This window comes from Pristiophorus japonicus, chromosome 1, assembly GCF_044704955.1.
Source record: "Pristiophorus japonicus isolate sPriJap1 chromosome 1, sPriJap1.hap1, whole genome shotgun sequence".
In the NCBI taxonomy this organism is placed as follows: domain Eukaryota; kingdom Metazoa; phylum Chordata; class Chondrichthyes; family Pristiophoridae; genus Pristiophorus; species Pristiophorus japonicus.
In genome coordinates, this window is record NC_091977.1 from 262377905 (window position 1) to 262393362 (window position 15458).

The window sequence follows — 15458 nt, forward strand, 5'->3', positions numbered from 1 at the left end:
CCTGCTGGGCCTTTGATGGGCCTCCCCTGGACTCCCGCTCCTCCTCCGACACTGCCGCTCCCTCCGACTGCTGGGCCTTTGATGGGCCTCCCCTGGACTCCCGTTCCTCCGACACTGCCGCTTCCTCCGCCTGCTGGGCCTTTGATGGGCCTTCCCTGGACTCCCGTTCCTCTGACACTGCCACTCCCTCCGCCTGCTGGGCCTTTGATGGGCCTTCCCTGGACTCCCGTTCCTCCGACACTGCCGCTCCCTCCGACTGCTGGGCCTTTGATGGGCCTCCCCTGGACTCCCGTTCCTCCGACACTGCCGCTCCCTCCGCCTGCTGGGCCTTTGATGGGCCTCCCCTGGACTCCCGTTCCTCTGACACTGCCACTCCCTCCGCCTGCTGGGCCTTTGATGGGTCTCCTCTGGACCCCCGCTCCTCCTCCTCCGACACTGCCACTCCCTCCGACTGCTGGGCCTTTGATGAGCCTCCCCTGGACTCCCGCTCCTCCTCCTCCGACACTGCCACTCCCTCCGACTGCTGGGCCTTTGATGAGCCTCCCCTGGACTCCCACTCCTCCTCCTCCTCCTCCAACGCTCCCTCCGCCTGCTGGGCCTTTGATGGGCCTCCCCTGGACTCCCGCTCCTCCTCCGACACTGCCGCTCCCTCCGACTGCTGGGCCTTTGATGGACCTCCCCTGGACTCCTGCTCCTCCTCCAATGCTCCCTCCGACTGCTGGGCCTTTGATGGGTCTCTCCTGGACTCCCGCTCCTCCTCCTCCTCCTCCAACGCTTCCTCCGACTGCTGGGCCTTTGATGGGCCTCCCCTGGACTCCCGCTCCTCCTCCTCCTCCAACGCTCCCTCCAACTGCTGGGCCTTTGATGGGTCTCCCCTGGACTCCCGCTCCTCCTCCTCCGACACTGCAGCACCCTCCGACTGCTGGGCCCCTTTGATGGACCTCCCCTGGACTCCCGTTCCTCCGACACTGCCGCTCCCTCCGCCTGCTGGGCCTTTGATGGGCCTCCCCTGGACTCCCGTTCCTCCGACACTGCCGCTCCCTCCGCCTGCTGGGCCTTTGATGGGCCTCCCCTGGACTCCCTTTCCTCCGACACTGCCGCTTCCTCCGCCTGCTGGGCCTCCCCTGGACTCCCGTTCCTCTGACACTGTCGCTCCCTCCGCCTGCTGGGCCTTTGATGGGTCTCCTCTGGACTCCCGCTCCTCCTCCTCCGACACTGCCACTCCCTTCGACTGCTGGGCCTTTGATGAGCCTCCCCTGGACTCCCACTCCTCCTCCTCCTCCTCCAACGCTCCCTCCGCCTGCTGGGCCTTTGATGGGCCTCCCCTGGACTCCCGCTCCTCCTCCGACACTGCCGCTCCCTCCGACTGCTGGGCCTTTGATGGGCCTCCCCTGGACTCCCGCTCCTCCTCCGACACTGCCGCTCCCTCCGACTGCTGGGCCTTTGATGGACCTCCCCTGGACTCCTGCTCCTCCTCCTCCTCCTCCTCCAACGCTCCCTCCGACTGCTGGGCCTTTGATGGGTCGCCCCTGGACTCCCGCTCCTCCTCCTCCTCCTCCAACGCTTCCTCAGACTGCTGGGCCTTTGATGGGCCTCCCCTGGACTCCCGCTCATCCTCCTCCTCCAATGCTCCCTCCGCCTGCTGGGCCTTTGATGGGCCTCCCCTGGACTCCCGCTCCTCCGACACTGCCGCTCCCTCCGACTGCTGGGCCTTTGATGGGCCTCCCCTGGACTCCCGTTCCTCCGACACTGCCGCTCCCTCCGACTGCTGGGCCTTTGATGGGCCTCCCCTGGACTCCCGTTCCTCCGACACTGCCGCTCCCTCCGCCTGCTGGGCCTTTGATGGGCCTCCCCTGGACTCCTGCTCCTCCTCCGACGCTGGTCAATATTTTCCTGCTTTTTGTCTGCCTCCTTTTTTAAATAGGGACGTTACATTTGCAGCTTTCCAATCTGCTGGGACCTCCCCAGAATCCAGGGAATTTTGGTAAATAACAACCAATGCATCCCCTATCACTGCCACTACTTCTCTTAAGCCCCGAGGATGCAGGCCATCAGGTCCAGGGGATTTATCCACCTTTAGTCCCATTATCTTGCTGAATAGTAATCGTGATTGTGTTAAATTCCTCCCCCGCACCCCCCCACCCCCCCATAGCCCCTTGACTATCCACTGTTGGGATATTTTTAGTGTCCTCTACCGTAAAGACTGATACAAAATATTTGTTCAGAATTTCTGCCATCTCCATGTCTTATAAAAAAAAATTCCGATTTTAAAAATGTTTTTTTAAATTATGGTTTAAAATAAACTTACTGTAGTGGGGAGGGTTTTTAACAATAAAATGTGTTTTTAAATTTTATTTTATTATACTTTTTTGTGTTTTAAATCTCTTATGCCTGTAAAAGTAGGCTATTCATCTGCTTATATCAGGCGCAAGAGCTTTCAGGACATTTACTGGGCGAGTTATGCATAAATAGCGCAATCTAGCCCATGCAAATCTCCTTGCTCCCGATATGTGTAAGATCTGTCAAGCTGGAGCATGACAAATCGGAAAAGCCAGTTTTCAGAGCATGCACATTGTGCGTGGAATAAGGCTTTTGCGATGCCTCCCCGGGTCCGTACACACTCCATATGGACCCGGGGAGGCCGGGATTTCTGGGCCAGTGTTGTGGTTGTTCACTGTGGGATGGAGAAGTGTATCTCTTGCAGAACCTTTTAGCATTCAATATTATTTAAGTTTACGACTTGGGATACTTCAGTTAGATTTTTGGTTGCATTTAAAACGGACTGGAAATGTCTCCATTTAGTCCTTGGATTAAAGAAAGAAAGACTTGCATTTATATAGTGTCTTTCATGATCACTGGACATCTCAAAGCGCTTTACAGCCAATTAAGTGCTTTTAGAGTGTAGTCACTGTTGTAATGTAATAAATCTTACTTGAACTCTTTGTTGGTTTGGAAATATTCATTTATTTGGGGTCTTTTTTCTTAGATTCCAAACTAATTCTCGTACATAAATGGTTGAAAGGTTTTTCTTAACATGGACAATCTGATAAATTTACTGCTACTGAAACATCCCAGTCACATAGTCAACTGTAACTCAAGTAAGGACTAATTCCCATAAATTTCACATTAGGGACAAGCATTAAATAATATTAGAAAGCTGCGGCGACATTTGGATTGACCCACGGGTCAGATCTTTCAATCTCTGAGGGTTGAATAATGCTGCTGGTGCTCAAGTGGAGAGATGGCAGTTATCAGATCTCCCGAGACTTTGCTCACAAGAAAAGGAGTGCATCATAAGGTCAGAAGTGGGGATGTTCGCTGATGATTGCACAGTGTTCAGTGCCATTTGCAACTCTTCACATAATGAAGCAGTCCATTCCCACATGCAGCAAGGCCTGGATGACATTTGGGCTTGGGCTGATAAGTGGCAAGTTACATTCGTGCCACACGAGTGCCAGGCAAAGACTATCTCCAACAAGCGAGAGTTTAACCACCACTCCTTGACATTCAATGGCATTACCATCGCCGAATCCCTCACCATCAACATCTTGGAGGTCACCATTGACCAGAAACTTAACTGGACCAGCCACATAAATACTGTGGCAACAAGAGCAGCTCAGAGCCTGGGTATTCTGTGGCGAGTATATCACCTCCTGACTCCGCAAAGCCTTTCCACCATCTACAAGGCCCAAGTCAGGAGTGTGATGGAATACTCTCCACTTGCCTGGATGAGTCCAACTCCAACAACACGCAAGAAGCTCGACACCATCCAGGACAAAGCAGACCGCTTGATTGGCACCCCTTCCATCACCTTAACCATTCACTCACCTCCACCACCGGTGCACCGTGGCTGCATTGTGTACCATCTACAAGATGCACTGCAGCAACTTTTTAATCACTTTGTAAAGTAGGTGAAATTAGCAGCCATTTTGTGTACAGTAAGGTCTCATAAACAGGAATGAGATGAATGATGAGCTAATCACCATTGTTTTTTGGCGGTCTTTATTGATGGAAGAATGTTGAGCCATTGAACAGGGAGAACTCCCTACGCCTCTTTGAATGATACCCTGGGATCATTAATTTACCCCTGGACAGGCACACAGGGGCTCAGCTTAATGTCTCATCCAAGGTAAAGCTTCTCCGTCAGTGCAGCACTGCTTCAGTACTAAACTGAAATAACAACCAGGATTATGTGCTTAGATCTCATTTTAGGACATGAACCCAGATTCTTCCAATTCAGGGCCAAAAGTGCCACCACTCAGCTACGCTGACAACTTGGTCTATTTGGCCATTCGGGACACCACAGCCAAGCCTGATCCTGTACTCGCTCAATGTCTGCATGTAAGCACTTTCTAACAGTGGTCAAAAGGAAGCATCCAGGATCAGAAGCCCTTGCTAATTTTATTATTTGCCTTTCCTTTTCTTGGTTCAAAGGCACTTGCATTCATGTAGCATCCCATCTGCCACTTTGGCTGAGATTCACTAGCTCAGCATCGACCATGGTTTAAATCTGGGGGTTTCCTGTTCTCCATGACACAGTCCCACACCAGGTGGTGTTTTTTGTATTTATTTACTGAGCCTTACGGGCATCAGCGAGATTTTTCTTATACTAAGTGCATGTTATTAAATATAAGATAAGTTGGGTCATAATACATAAATAAAATGCATTATATTTTATGGGGGAGGATCCTTTATTATGCCCTAACCAAGATGTAATCTATGAATGTTCTTGGTTCATGAGTCATACTTTCTTTTCTTAGACCAGTTTAGTCCAACATGAATCTGAAAAAAATGATAAAGATCAGCCAATCAGGACATACATACAATAATACTTATTTGACATTCTCAAGCACATAAATTGGCACATTATCTGCATAACTAGTGATTGTTTCATTCAAGCAGCTGTTGAATGTGCAAAGCTTAGTCATTAGAGAGATTACAAAATGCCAAGGTACAGAGGGACCTGGGGGTCCTTGTACATGAAGGACAAAAAGTTCGTATGCATGTACAGCAAGTAATCAGGAAGGTAAATGGAATTTTGGCCTTTATTGCAAGGGGGATGGAGTATAAAAGCAGGGAAGTCTTGCTACAACTGTACAGGGTATTGGTGAGACCACACCTAGAGTACTGCATACAGTTTTGGTGTCCTTATTTAAGGAGGGATATACTTGCATTGGAGGCAGTCAGAGAAAGTTCACAAGGTTGATTCCTGAGATGACGGGGTTGTCTTATGAAGAAATGTTGAGCTGGTTGGGCCTCTACTCATTGGAGTTCAGAAGAATGAGAGGTGATCTTATCGAAACGTACAATGAGGGTGCTCGACAAGGTAGATGCAGGGAGGATATTTCCACTTATAAGGGAAACTAAAGCTAGAATAAGGGGCCACCCATTTAAAACTGAGATGAGGAGGAATTTCTTCTCTCAGAGGGTTGTAAATATTTGGAATTCTCTACCCCAGAGAGCTGTGGCGACTGGGTCATTGAATATATTTAAGGTGGCGATAGTCAGATTTTTGAACGATAAGGGAGTTAAGGGTTATGGGGAGCCGGCAGGGAATTGGAGTTGAGGCCAAGATCAGATCAGCCATGATCTTATTAAATGGCAGAGCAGGCTCGAGGGGCCAAATGTCCTACTCCTGCTCCTATTTCTTATGTTCTTATGTTCACAGACCTGGGCATGGAACTCTGTTCTGTAATTTCATTTAATGTATGGTGGTCCAGTGAGACTCCTGCTGGCTGCCCTGATCTGCTCCAACTCCAAATGTTAACTGTGACCTAACCAAATGTTTGCTTCAATGTATGAGATTGGGTCATGGTACCCAGCAGCAGTTGAGTTGATAAGCAGCATGTGCCTACATTCTCCTTGTCCTTTCTGAGTCTGCTACTAATGATTTTTAACACTAAGTGCTGGCTGTGCTGTTACATTCATATCTTCAATTGGTTGATTTACCACATTGCAAACGGCAACTCAACCTCAGCCTCGCCATTATTTTTTAAAACTTGCTGGATTTGTCCATTAAACATGCTGCAGAAAGTTAATCTGGTAATTAAGAACATGAGTACACTTTTAATGATTTGATCATTATTAGTGCAATGGAAATTGTAATTTATGCATCTGTGAGTATGCTCACAGGTTTATAGAGCTGTTGAGTTGGGAGTGGTTTAGCCAATCACATGATGTTCACAAGACTCAAGAAAACCCCAGCCAGTTGGGTTCAGGGGATCCGCGATGAGGCAGGTGGTTGTGAGCCTGGTGGATGAACTGGTAATGTGTCATGAGATTGTTGAACCTTTGCTAATAAGCCAACTAGTTCTTAATAGCAATGCATTGCTTTGAATTCTTAAGCAAAGAACCCATTAAGCAAATACATTACAGAAATCAACTTCCCTGGCCCAGAAACCCCTCCCGGGGATCACGACACCCCCCTCAACAGAGTATCGGATCACACCCCCAACACCCCCAGTGGATGGAAGCCCCCCCCCCCCACGGGCTTGGAACCCCTCACGGCGTGTTTCCTTTCACAATCCTTCAATCTCGTTGGCTAAAGTGATGCACTGTTGGTCCCGCCATTCCATCGGCTCCCAAACGCCCTATTGCCCTCACTTTTATCAATTGCACAGCCAGAAAGTTACGGAGGAAAATATTTTTGAGCTGAAGGGTGCAGGAAAAAGTCTAATTGTCAGACTATGTTGTGAAATGCCCCACTCCAACAAAATCTGGTCCAATGTGTTCACAAGTGGATGAGCGGAGAGATGAAAATGCTGGCTCCGGCTGCAATATTATTTTCTCTCAAGCATTCATGCCATTTTCTTAGTGACATTATTTAAGATGGTCTTGACCTCATAATAGCAAAGAACAGTGGACCCGCTACATGAGTTCTGAAGTAGTCAAAATATACTCATCTGAAGTTCTTCATTCATCTTAATTTTATCTTCATCATAATTCAGATCATGATGCGTAGACATTTTTCACTCATTATGCTGTCAAGCTGAACCAATTGCTGGAAATGAGGGTATTGGAATTGACTGATTGCAGTCACTGGCAGCACTAGTTATATTAATGCTTTGTGGTCTTGCATTACCGATGCTCTGTTAGGAGCTATGTTGTTGGAAATGTCTTCAATAATATTCAGCTCGTTATGCAGTGGTTTATTTCATTAAATTAGAAAGTGAAGTAACATGCAAAATGTAAAAATTTCTGAATGACAATAAAACAGAATTATGGTTGCAATCCAGATCAATCTCATCTTTATTCTAACATTCTAGTCAAAAAATATCTGCAAGCACAGTAAGCCCGTATAATTTAGGACATTAGTAATGCCTGTGTCAGGGCCAATATTTAACCTTGAACCAACACCACTGAAACAGATTATCTGGTTATTATCTCATTTCTGTTTGTGGGATCTTGCTGGGCACAAAGCTGTCTGCCACGTTTCCTACATCACAAGAGTGATTACATCAACAACTTATATTTAAATACCGCCTTTAACTTAGTAAAATGTCCAAATGCGCTTCATAGGAGTGTTATCAAACAAGAAAACAAAGTTTGACACTTAGCCATATAAGGAGATTTTAGGTCAGAGGACCAAAAGCTTGGTCGAAGAGGTAGGTTTAAAGGAGAGTCTTAAGGGAGGAGCGAGAAGTGGAGAGGCGTAGATATTTAGGGAGAGAATTCCAGCGCCTAGGATCTATGCGGCTGAAGGCATGACCACCAATGTTGGAGCATTTAAAATCGGTCAAAAGGCCAGAATAGGTTGAGCACAGGGGTCGAGGGGATTATAGGGCTGGAGGAGATTACAGAGAAATGAAGGGTCAAGGCCATGGAGGGATTTGAAAACCAGGATGAGAATTTTAAAATCAATGCGTTGCTTAACTGGGAGGCAATGGGCACAGGGGTGATGGGTGAACGGGACTTGGTGGGAGTTGACACACGGGCAGCATATTTTTGGATGACCTCAAGTGTATAGAGAAGAGATCTAGGTCGGCCAGCCAGGAGAGCATTGTCTGACTGCAAAGAGCTTTGGGAGTTCCTGAGGTCGTGAAAGTCGCAATAGAAATGCAAGTCCTTCTTTCTTTCACTGACTTTTGGTTCGGTGTTGGGGGAAGCAATTTTAAAGCTTCAAAGAAAAGCAGTTTTGCTTCAAAGAAAAAGTATTATAAGTCAGAGGAATAAATAAGTCTCATCTTTGTGAACTGTGTTTGCAAACATTTGTCTGGGGATGGGAGTAGTCAAAAGGATGTGTCATTTTTGCCACAGCCCAATTATTCATAAGTGATATGATGCGTTTTGAAATATCTGACAATGTGTTTTGTGTTTGTAAAGACAATTTTAAAAATAAATATATTTTATATGGAGTGCATACAGCATAATGGCCAGGGAACCGATAGTTATTGCAGCGACTTGAAATCACAACTGATACTTGTTGAAATCCCATAGCATTGTTCACAGTTTTAAAAATAATTCAGTCTGAAGATTCCACGTTACTCTTTTGAGCCCTTCCATCCCAACCCCTTGTCTTGGCACTGTACCCAGCCGGCAGTGCTGGGCCTTGAGCCTTTTTGCTCTCATGACTGAGTTTGATATGGAGCTCAGACCACCTGAAATTTTGATAGATGTCTTCGTTTGAGACATAGGAACAAGGCACTCTGGGTCTGCTACTAATATATACAGTCATGCTCCCGACACCTGTAGTTTGTTTGCAGCCAGCGCTCCAGGCTGGTGCATGGTTCCTTTCCCGTGCTCACTTACCAACATACAGCTGGGCTGTGTGGGTCACATTGCCATCCCAGACCAACTACAGCAGTTGGTCACACAGCTTCTCCGCTGCACCTTGCATTAAAATTGCAACTGTGTGTCCAATTACCGACACTCACTTGCATCCTATCATTATGAGGATTAAGCAGTTGTTTCCGGTTACTGACTCTCTTGGGTTCCCAGCAACAGAACATAAGAACGTAGAAATAGGAGCAGGAGTAGGCCATTTGACCCCTCGAGCCTGCTCTGTCATTCAATAAGAGCATGGCTGATCTGATCTTGGCTTCAACTCCACTTCCTCGCTGGCTCCCCATAATCCTTGCCTCCCTTATCATTCAAAAATCTGTCTATCTCCACCTTGAATTTATTCAATGACCCAGCCTCCACAGCTCTCTGGGGTAGAGAATTCCAAAGATTCACGACCCTCGGAGAGAAGAAATTCCTCCTCATTTCCGTTTTAAATGGGCGACCCCTTATTCTGAAACTATGCCCCCTTGTTCTAAATTCCTGTCAAGCCCCCTCAGAATCATATACATTTCAATAAGACCACCTCTCATTCTTCTAAACTCCAATGAGTATAGGCTCAACCTTTCTAAATAAGACAACCTCTTCAACTCAGGAATCAACCTTGTGAACCTTCTCTGAAGTGCCTCCAATGTAAGTATATCCCTCCTTAAATAAGGAGATCAAAACTGTAAGCAGTACTCCAGGAGTGATCTCACCAATGCCCTGTACATTTGTAGCAGGACTTCCCTACTTTTATACTCCATCCCCCTTGCAATAAAGGCCAACATTCCATTTGCCTTGCCAACACACATCACAAGACCTCAATTCCACTTCCCACCAACCCACCTCTCCCCAGTTCTTTTTTAAAAATAAATGTGCATTTTGTTTTGTTTCTCTTATACAGATTCATCACCTTTTCTTTGCCTCTTTCCTTCACCTCCTTGCCTCCTCTCCTCATTACAATCTTCTTCCTCTACTGTGGCTTCACTGCTTTTTGTATTTAATATTTTTATGTTTTATATTTATCTTCACTCCTGTTTTTCTTCTTGCCTCCTGCACACTTCTGTTTCTTTCATCCTATTCCTCCTTCCCATTAATTGCACTCTCGCTTGCTGCCTTCAATGTTCCACTCTGACTCCCCAATAGCTTTGCTTCTCTCACACACTTTGTTTACTAACTTTTTCAGATGGTTCTTACGATTCATGTCTGGAGTCCTACACATACTTTTTTTGTGGGTGGTTCGTGGTGGTTGTGACGGGGGTGGGCGGGGTTGTGGGGGGTCATCATCATCATCATAGACAGTCCCTCGGAATCGAGGAAGACTTGCTTCCACTCCCAAAGTGAGTTCTTTGATGGCTGAACAGTCCGATACGAGAGCCACAGACCCTGTTGCAGGTGGGACAGACATTCTTCGGGGGAGGGGGTCGGTAGGGCTGGTTTGCCGCGCGCTCTTTGCCTCTTCATGCTCTTTGCATTGAAACTCGAAGAGCTCAATGCCCTCCCAGATGTACTTTCTCCAGCTCAGGCAGTCTTCGGCCAGGGCTCCCAGGTGTCAGTGGTGATGTCGCACTTTACCAGGGAGGCTTTGAGGGTGTCCTCCTTTGGCTCATTTACGATGAAGGAACTCCGCATAAAGCATTTGCTTAGGAAGTCTCTTATCTGGCATGCATACTATGCGGCCAGCCCAGCAAAGCTGATCGAGTGTGGTCAGTGCTTCAATACTGGGGATGTTAGCCTGGTCGAGAACATTGATGTTGGTGCGCCTGTCCTCCCAGGGGATTTGCAGGATCTTGCGGAGACATCGTTGGTGATATATCTCCAGCGACTTGAGGTGCCTTCTATACATCGTCCATGTCTCAGACCCATACAGGAGGGCGGGTATTACTACAGCCCTGTAGACCATGAGTTTGGTGGTAGATTTTGGGGCCTGTTCTTCAAACACTCTTTTCCTCAGACGGCCGAAGGCTGCGCTGTTGCACTGGAGGTGGTGCTGAATCTCTGCATCAATGTCTGCCTTTGTTGACAAGAGGCTCCTGTAAGGGTTTTTCCTTCTACTGTTGCTTGTGACCGGGCGCAACCTTCAGACTATGGTGATTTGAGTTGCTATCACCAGTGGACCCCTTTTCTGCTTATACCCAATTACAGCTTAGTGATATGTTTGATACCACCAATAAGTCTGAGGCTGCTTATACTCAATCGCAACCTTGATGTTTTGAGGTGTCCTGCACCCCTATCTGGTTCTGACCTCAGAATTTAGGTGGATAATGAGCTTCCCACAATAAAACACTCAGAGATGCAAAGGACAAGAAATGTTCCTGGAAAAGTCAGGTAAGTCCAAAAACCCAGGTGAGCATTTAAACAAGGTTAAGTTGCTAAAGACAACACAAAACTAATGCACACATAATAAAATTGGTGCGAGCCCCCAAAGTGTGGAGCAAGTGAAACACAAGGTCGACGCACTGGCTTGTTGAACCACTTTGAACTAAGGAATAAAAAAGGTTTATGGGAGGAACGGACACAACGAAATTCTACACAAGTTTAAAATCCTTATACCCACTCTATCACCCACCCCCGCCTTTACACCTAACTAGCCTAAGCTGACAGTTGGGAGAAGACTCCAGGGTGATACTCACAGTTTCCTTTGACGGGTATAGTCGGTCCCACCTTAAATCGGATTTGCTCCAGTTATCCTCGGAGGTTGTATGGGCTCGCAGTTGTGTTTCTTTTCGGCCGGGTGAGTTGTCGGTGTAGACTGGGGTGAATGTTGCCTCCCCCGGTCACCTCGGTCGTAGGTTGTCCAGTCGGTGGGCCTCGGAGCGCGGTCCTGGTGTGCGGCTCGGTTGCTCAGGGCAAGGTTGGGCCCCGCCCCCTTTTTCTCTCCCTTGGTTTTCGGTCACTGGTTCAGCACACGGATGGAGTCTGGGCCCGCTGGTGGCAGTTGTCTTTGGCCGCTCCGAAGTTCTTTAGCCTGGGTCGTTCTTTTGCGAGGCTGAGTCCCTCTCTCTTACTTCGAGGTGTCGTCAGGTCCCCTTGTCTGTGTTCTTCAAGTGCTGCCAGCTCTCACCTTTATACCCGGTTCAACTCCGGCCTTTGTCGCGCCCAAACTGAATCAGTGTCTCATTGTTTGAGTCGAGGTGGGGATGAGGTGTTAAGGTAAAGCATTGTTTCTTGTGCACCTCGGTGCCTGATAGTCTGGCTGGCTATTGTGTCAGGGTCGGGATGCACTGAGGTGTTGGCCTTTCCTATTTTCTTTATGTACATGGGTAATGGGCTGGTGATGGGCCATTCTCCTTGATTAGATCCAGGTAAGCTGTCCTTTACAAAATGGGCCGAGTATTCCCTATTGGTCGAGGATTTCCCTGCTTCTGACCCGGCTTGATTCACTGATTGGCTGGCCCAGGATGCTCTTTCCCGGGATCGGCTGGTTTCTCAGCCTACCTGTGGCCCCCGAATTCACATAGTGTCTGGCCACAGACATATTTCCCAGCCTGCCTTTCTTCCTGCGGCTTGCCTTGGCTAAAGTTCAATTAAAAGGGTGTATGGAATGATCCCATGCTCTGTTTCCTTGTTACCCAGTGCCTTTTTTTTTGTGCAGCACTGGCTTTTCGACCCTTACACTCCTGAGATATGGGAAATGGTCCACATTGTCCAGGGCCGCGCAGTGGGTCTTGATGATTGGGGGGCAGTGCTGTGCGGCGGTGACAGGCTGGTGGAGGACCTTTGTCTTACGGATGTTAAGCGTAAGGCCCAAGCTTTCATATGTCTCAGTGAATACATTGACTATATCCTGGAGTTCAGCCTCTGAATGTGCACAGACGCAGGCGTCGTCCCCATACTGCAGCTCAACGACAGAGGTTGGGGTGATCTTGGACCTGGCCTGGAGGCGACATAGGTTAAACAGCTTCCCACTGGTTCTGTAGTTTAGTTCCACTCCAGCAGGAAGCTTGTTGATTGTGAGGTGGAGCATGGTGGCGAGGAAGATTGAGAAGAGGGTTGGAGCGATAACACAGCCCTGTTTGACCCTGGTCCAGACGTGGATTGGGTCTGTAATGGATCCGTTGGTTAGGATCACGGCCTGCATGTCATCGTGAGGCAGGCGAAGGATGTTGACAAACTTTTGGGGGCATCCGAAACGGAGGACGCTCGATAGACCCTCACGGTTGACTGTGTCAAAGGCCTTTGTAAGATCGAAAAAGATCATGTATAAGGGCTGGCGCTGCTCCCTGAATTTTTCCTGCAACTGGCGCTTTGGGTACTGTTGAGGGGAATGACTCATCAGGGGAGGGCAGCAGCAGCCAAGTTCATGGCACCGTGGCTGGCTCTGCTGCACAGGAGGGCAAGAAAAAGAGTGGGAGAGCGATAGTGATAGGGGATTCAATTGTGAGGGGAATAGATAGGCGTTTCTGCGGCCGCAACCGAGACTCCAGGATGGTATGTTGCCTCCCTGGTGCAAGGGTCAAGGATGTCTCGGAGCGGGTGCAGGACATTCTGAAATGGGAGGGAGAACAGCCAGTTGTCGTGGTGCACATTGGTACCAACGACATAGGCAAAAAAAGGGATGAGGTCCTACGAAACGAATTTAAGGAGCTAGGAGCTAAATTAAAAAGTAGGACCTCAAAAGTAGTAATCTCGGGATTGCTACCAGTGCCACGTGATAGTCAGAGTAGGAATCGCAGGATAGCGCAGATGAATACGTGGCTTGAGCAGTGGTGCAGCAGGGAGGGATTCAAATTCCTGGGGCATTGGGACCGGTTCTGGGGGAGGTGGGACCAGTACAAACCGGACGGTCTGCACCTGGGCAGGACTGGAACCAATGTCCTCGGGGGAGTGTTTGCTAGTGCTGTTGGGGAGGATTTAAACTAATATGGCAGGGGGATGGGAACCAATGCAGGGAGACAGAGGGAAACAAAAAGGAGCCAAAAGCAAAAGACAGAAAGGAGATGAGGAAAAGTGTAGGGCAGAGAAACCCAAGGCAAAGAACAAAAAGGGCCACTGTACAGCAAAATTCTAAAAGGACAAAGGGTGTTAATAAAACAAGCCTGAAGGCTTTGTGTCTTAATGCAAGGAGTATCCGCAATAAGGTGGATGAATTAATTGTGCAAATAGATGTTAACAAATATGATGTGATTGGGATTACGGAGACGTGGCTCCAGGATGATCAGGGCTGGGAACTCAACATTCAGGGGTATTCAACATTCAGGAAGGATAGAATAAAAGGAAAAGGAGGTGGGGTAGCATTGCTGGTTAAAGAGGAGATTAATGCAATAGTTAGGAAAGACATTAGCTTGGATGATGTGGAATCTATATGGGTAGAGCTGCAGAACACCAAAGGGCAAAAAACGTTAGTAGGAGTTGTGTACAGACCTCCAAACAGTAATAGGGATGTTGGGGAGGGCATCAAACAGGAAATTAGGGGTGCATGCAATAAAGGTGTAGCAGTTATAATGGGTGACTTTAATATGCACATAGATTGGGCTAGCCAAACTGGAAGCAATACGGTGGAGGAGGATTTCCTGGAGTGCATAAGGGATGGTTTTCTAGACCAATATGTTGAGGAACCAACTAGGGGGGAGGCCATCTTAGACTGGGTGTTGTGTAATGAGAGAGGATTAATTAGCAATCTCATTGTGCGAGGCCCCTTGGGGAAGAGTGACCATAATATGGTGGAATTCTGCATTAGGATGGAGAATGAAACAGTAAATTCAGAGACCATGGTCCAGAACTTAAAGAAGGGTAACTTTGAAGGTATGAGGCGAGAATTGGCTAGGATAGATTGGCGAATGATACTTAGGGGGTTGACTGTGGATGGGCAATGGCAGACATTTAGAGACCGCATGGATGAAGTACAACAATTGTACATTCCTGTCTGGCGTAAAAATAAAAAGGGGAAGGTGGCTCAACCGTGGCTATCTAGGGAAATCAGGGATAGTATTAAAGCCAAGGAAGTGGCATACAAATTGGCCAGAAATAGCAGCGAACCTGGGGACTGGGAGAAATTTAGAACTCAGCAGAGGAGGACAAAGGGTTTGATTAGGACAGGGAAAATGGAGTACGAGAAGAAGCTTGCAGGGAACATTAAGGCGGATTGCAAAAGTTTCTATAGGTATGTAAAGAGAAAAAGGTTGGTGAAGACAAACGTAGGTCCCCTGCAGTCAGAATCAGGGGAAGTCATAACGGGGAACAAAGAAATGGCGGATCAATTGAACAAGTACTTTGGTTCGGTATTCACTAAGGAGGATACAAACAACCTTCCGGATATAAAAGGGGTCAGAGGGTCTAGTAAGGAAGAGGAACTGAGGGAAATCTTTATTAGTCGGGAAATTGTGTTGGGGAAATTGATGGGATTGAAGGCAGATAAATCCCCAGGGCCTGATGGCCTGCATCCTAGAGTACTTAAGGAGGTGGCCTTGGAAATAGCGGATGCATTGACAGTCATTTTCCAACATTCCATTGACTCTGGATCAGTTCCTATGGAGTGGAGGGTAGCCAATGTAACCCCACTTTTTAAAAAAGGAGGGAGAGAGAAAACAGGGAATTATAGACCGGTCAGCCTGACCTCAGTAGTGGGTAAAATGATGGAATCAATTATTAAGGATGTCATAGCAGTGCATCTGGAAAATGGTGACATGATAGGTCCAAGTCAGCATGGATTTGTGAAAGGGAAATCATGCTTGACAAATCTTCTGGAATTTTTTGAG

The 15458-nt window shown here is 47.7% G+C and overlaps 1 protein-coding gene across 9 annotated transcripts in view; it reads left to right on the forward strand.

Moving 5' to 3' along the window:
- The window catches only part of LOC139270224 (receptor-type tyrosine-protein phosphatase delta-like), a 2930110-nt gene that overhangs the window by 503161 nt on the left and 2411491 nt on the right, over positions 1-15458 (forward strand). The window lies entirely within an intron of this gene.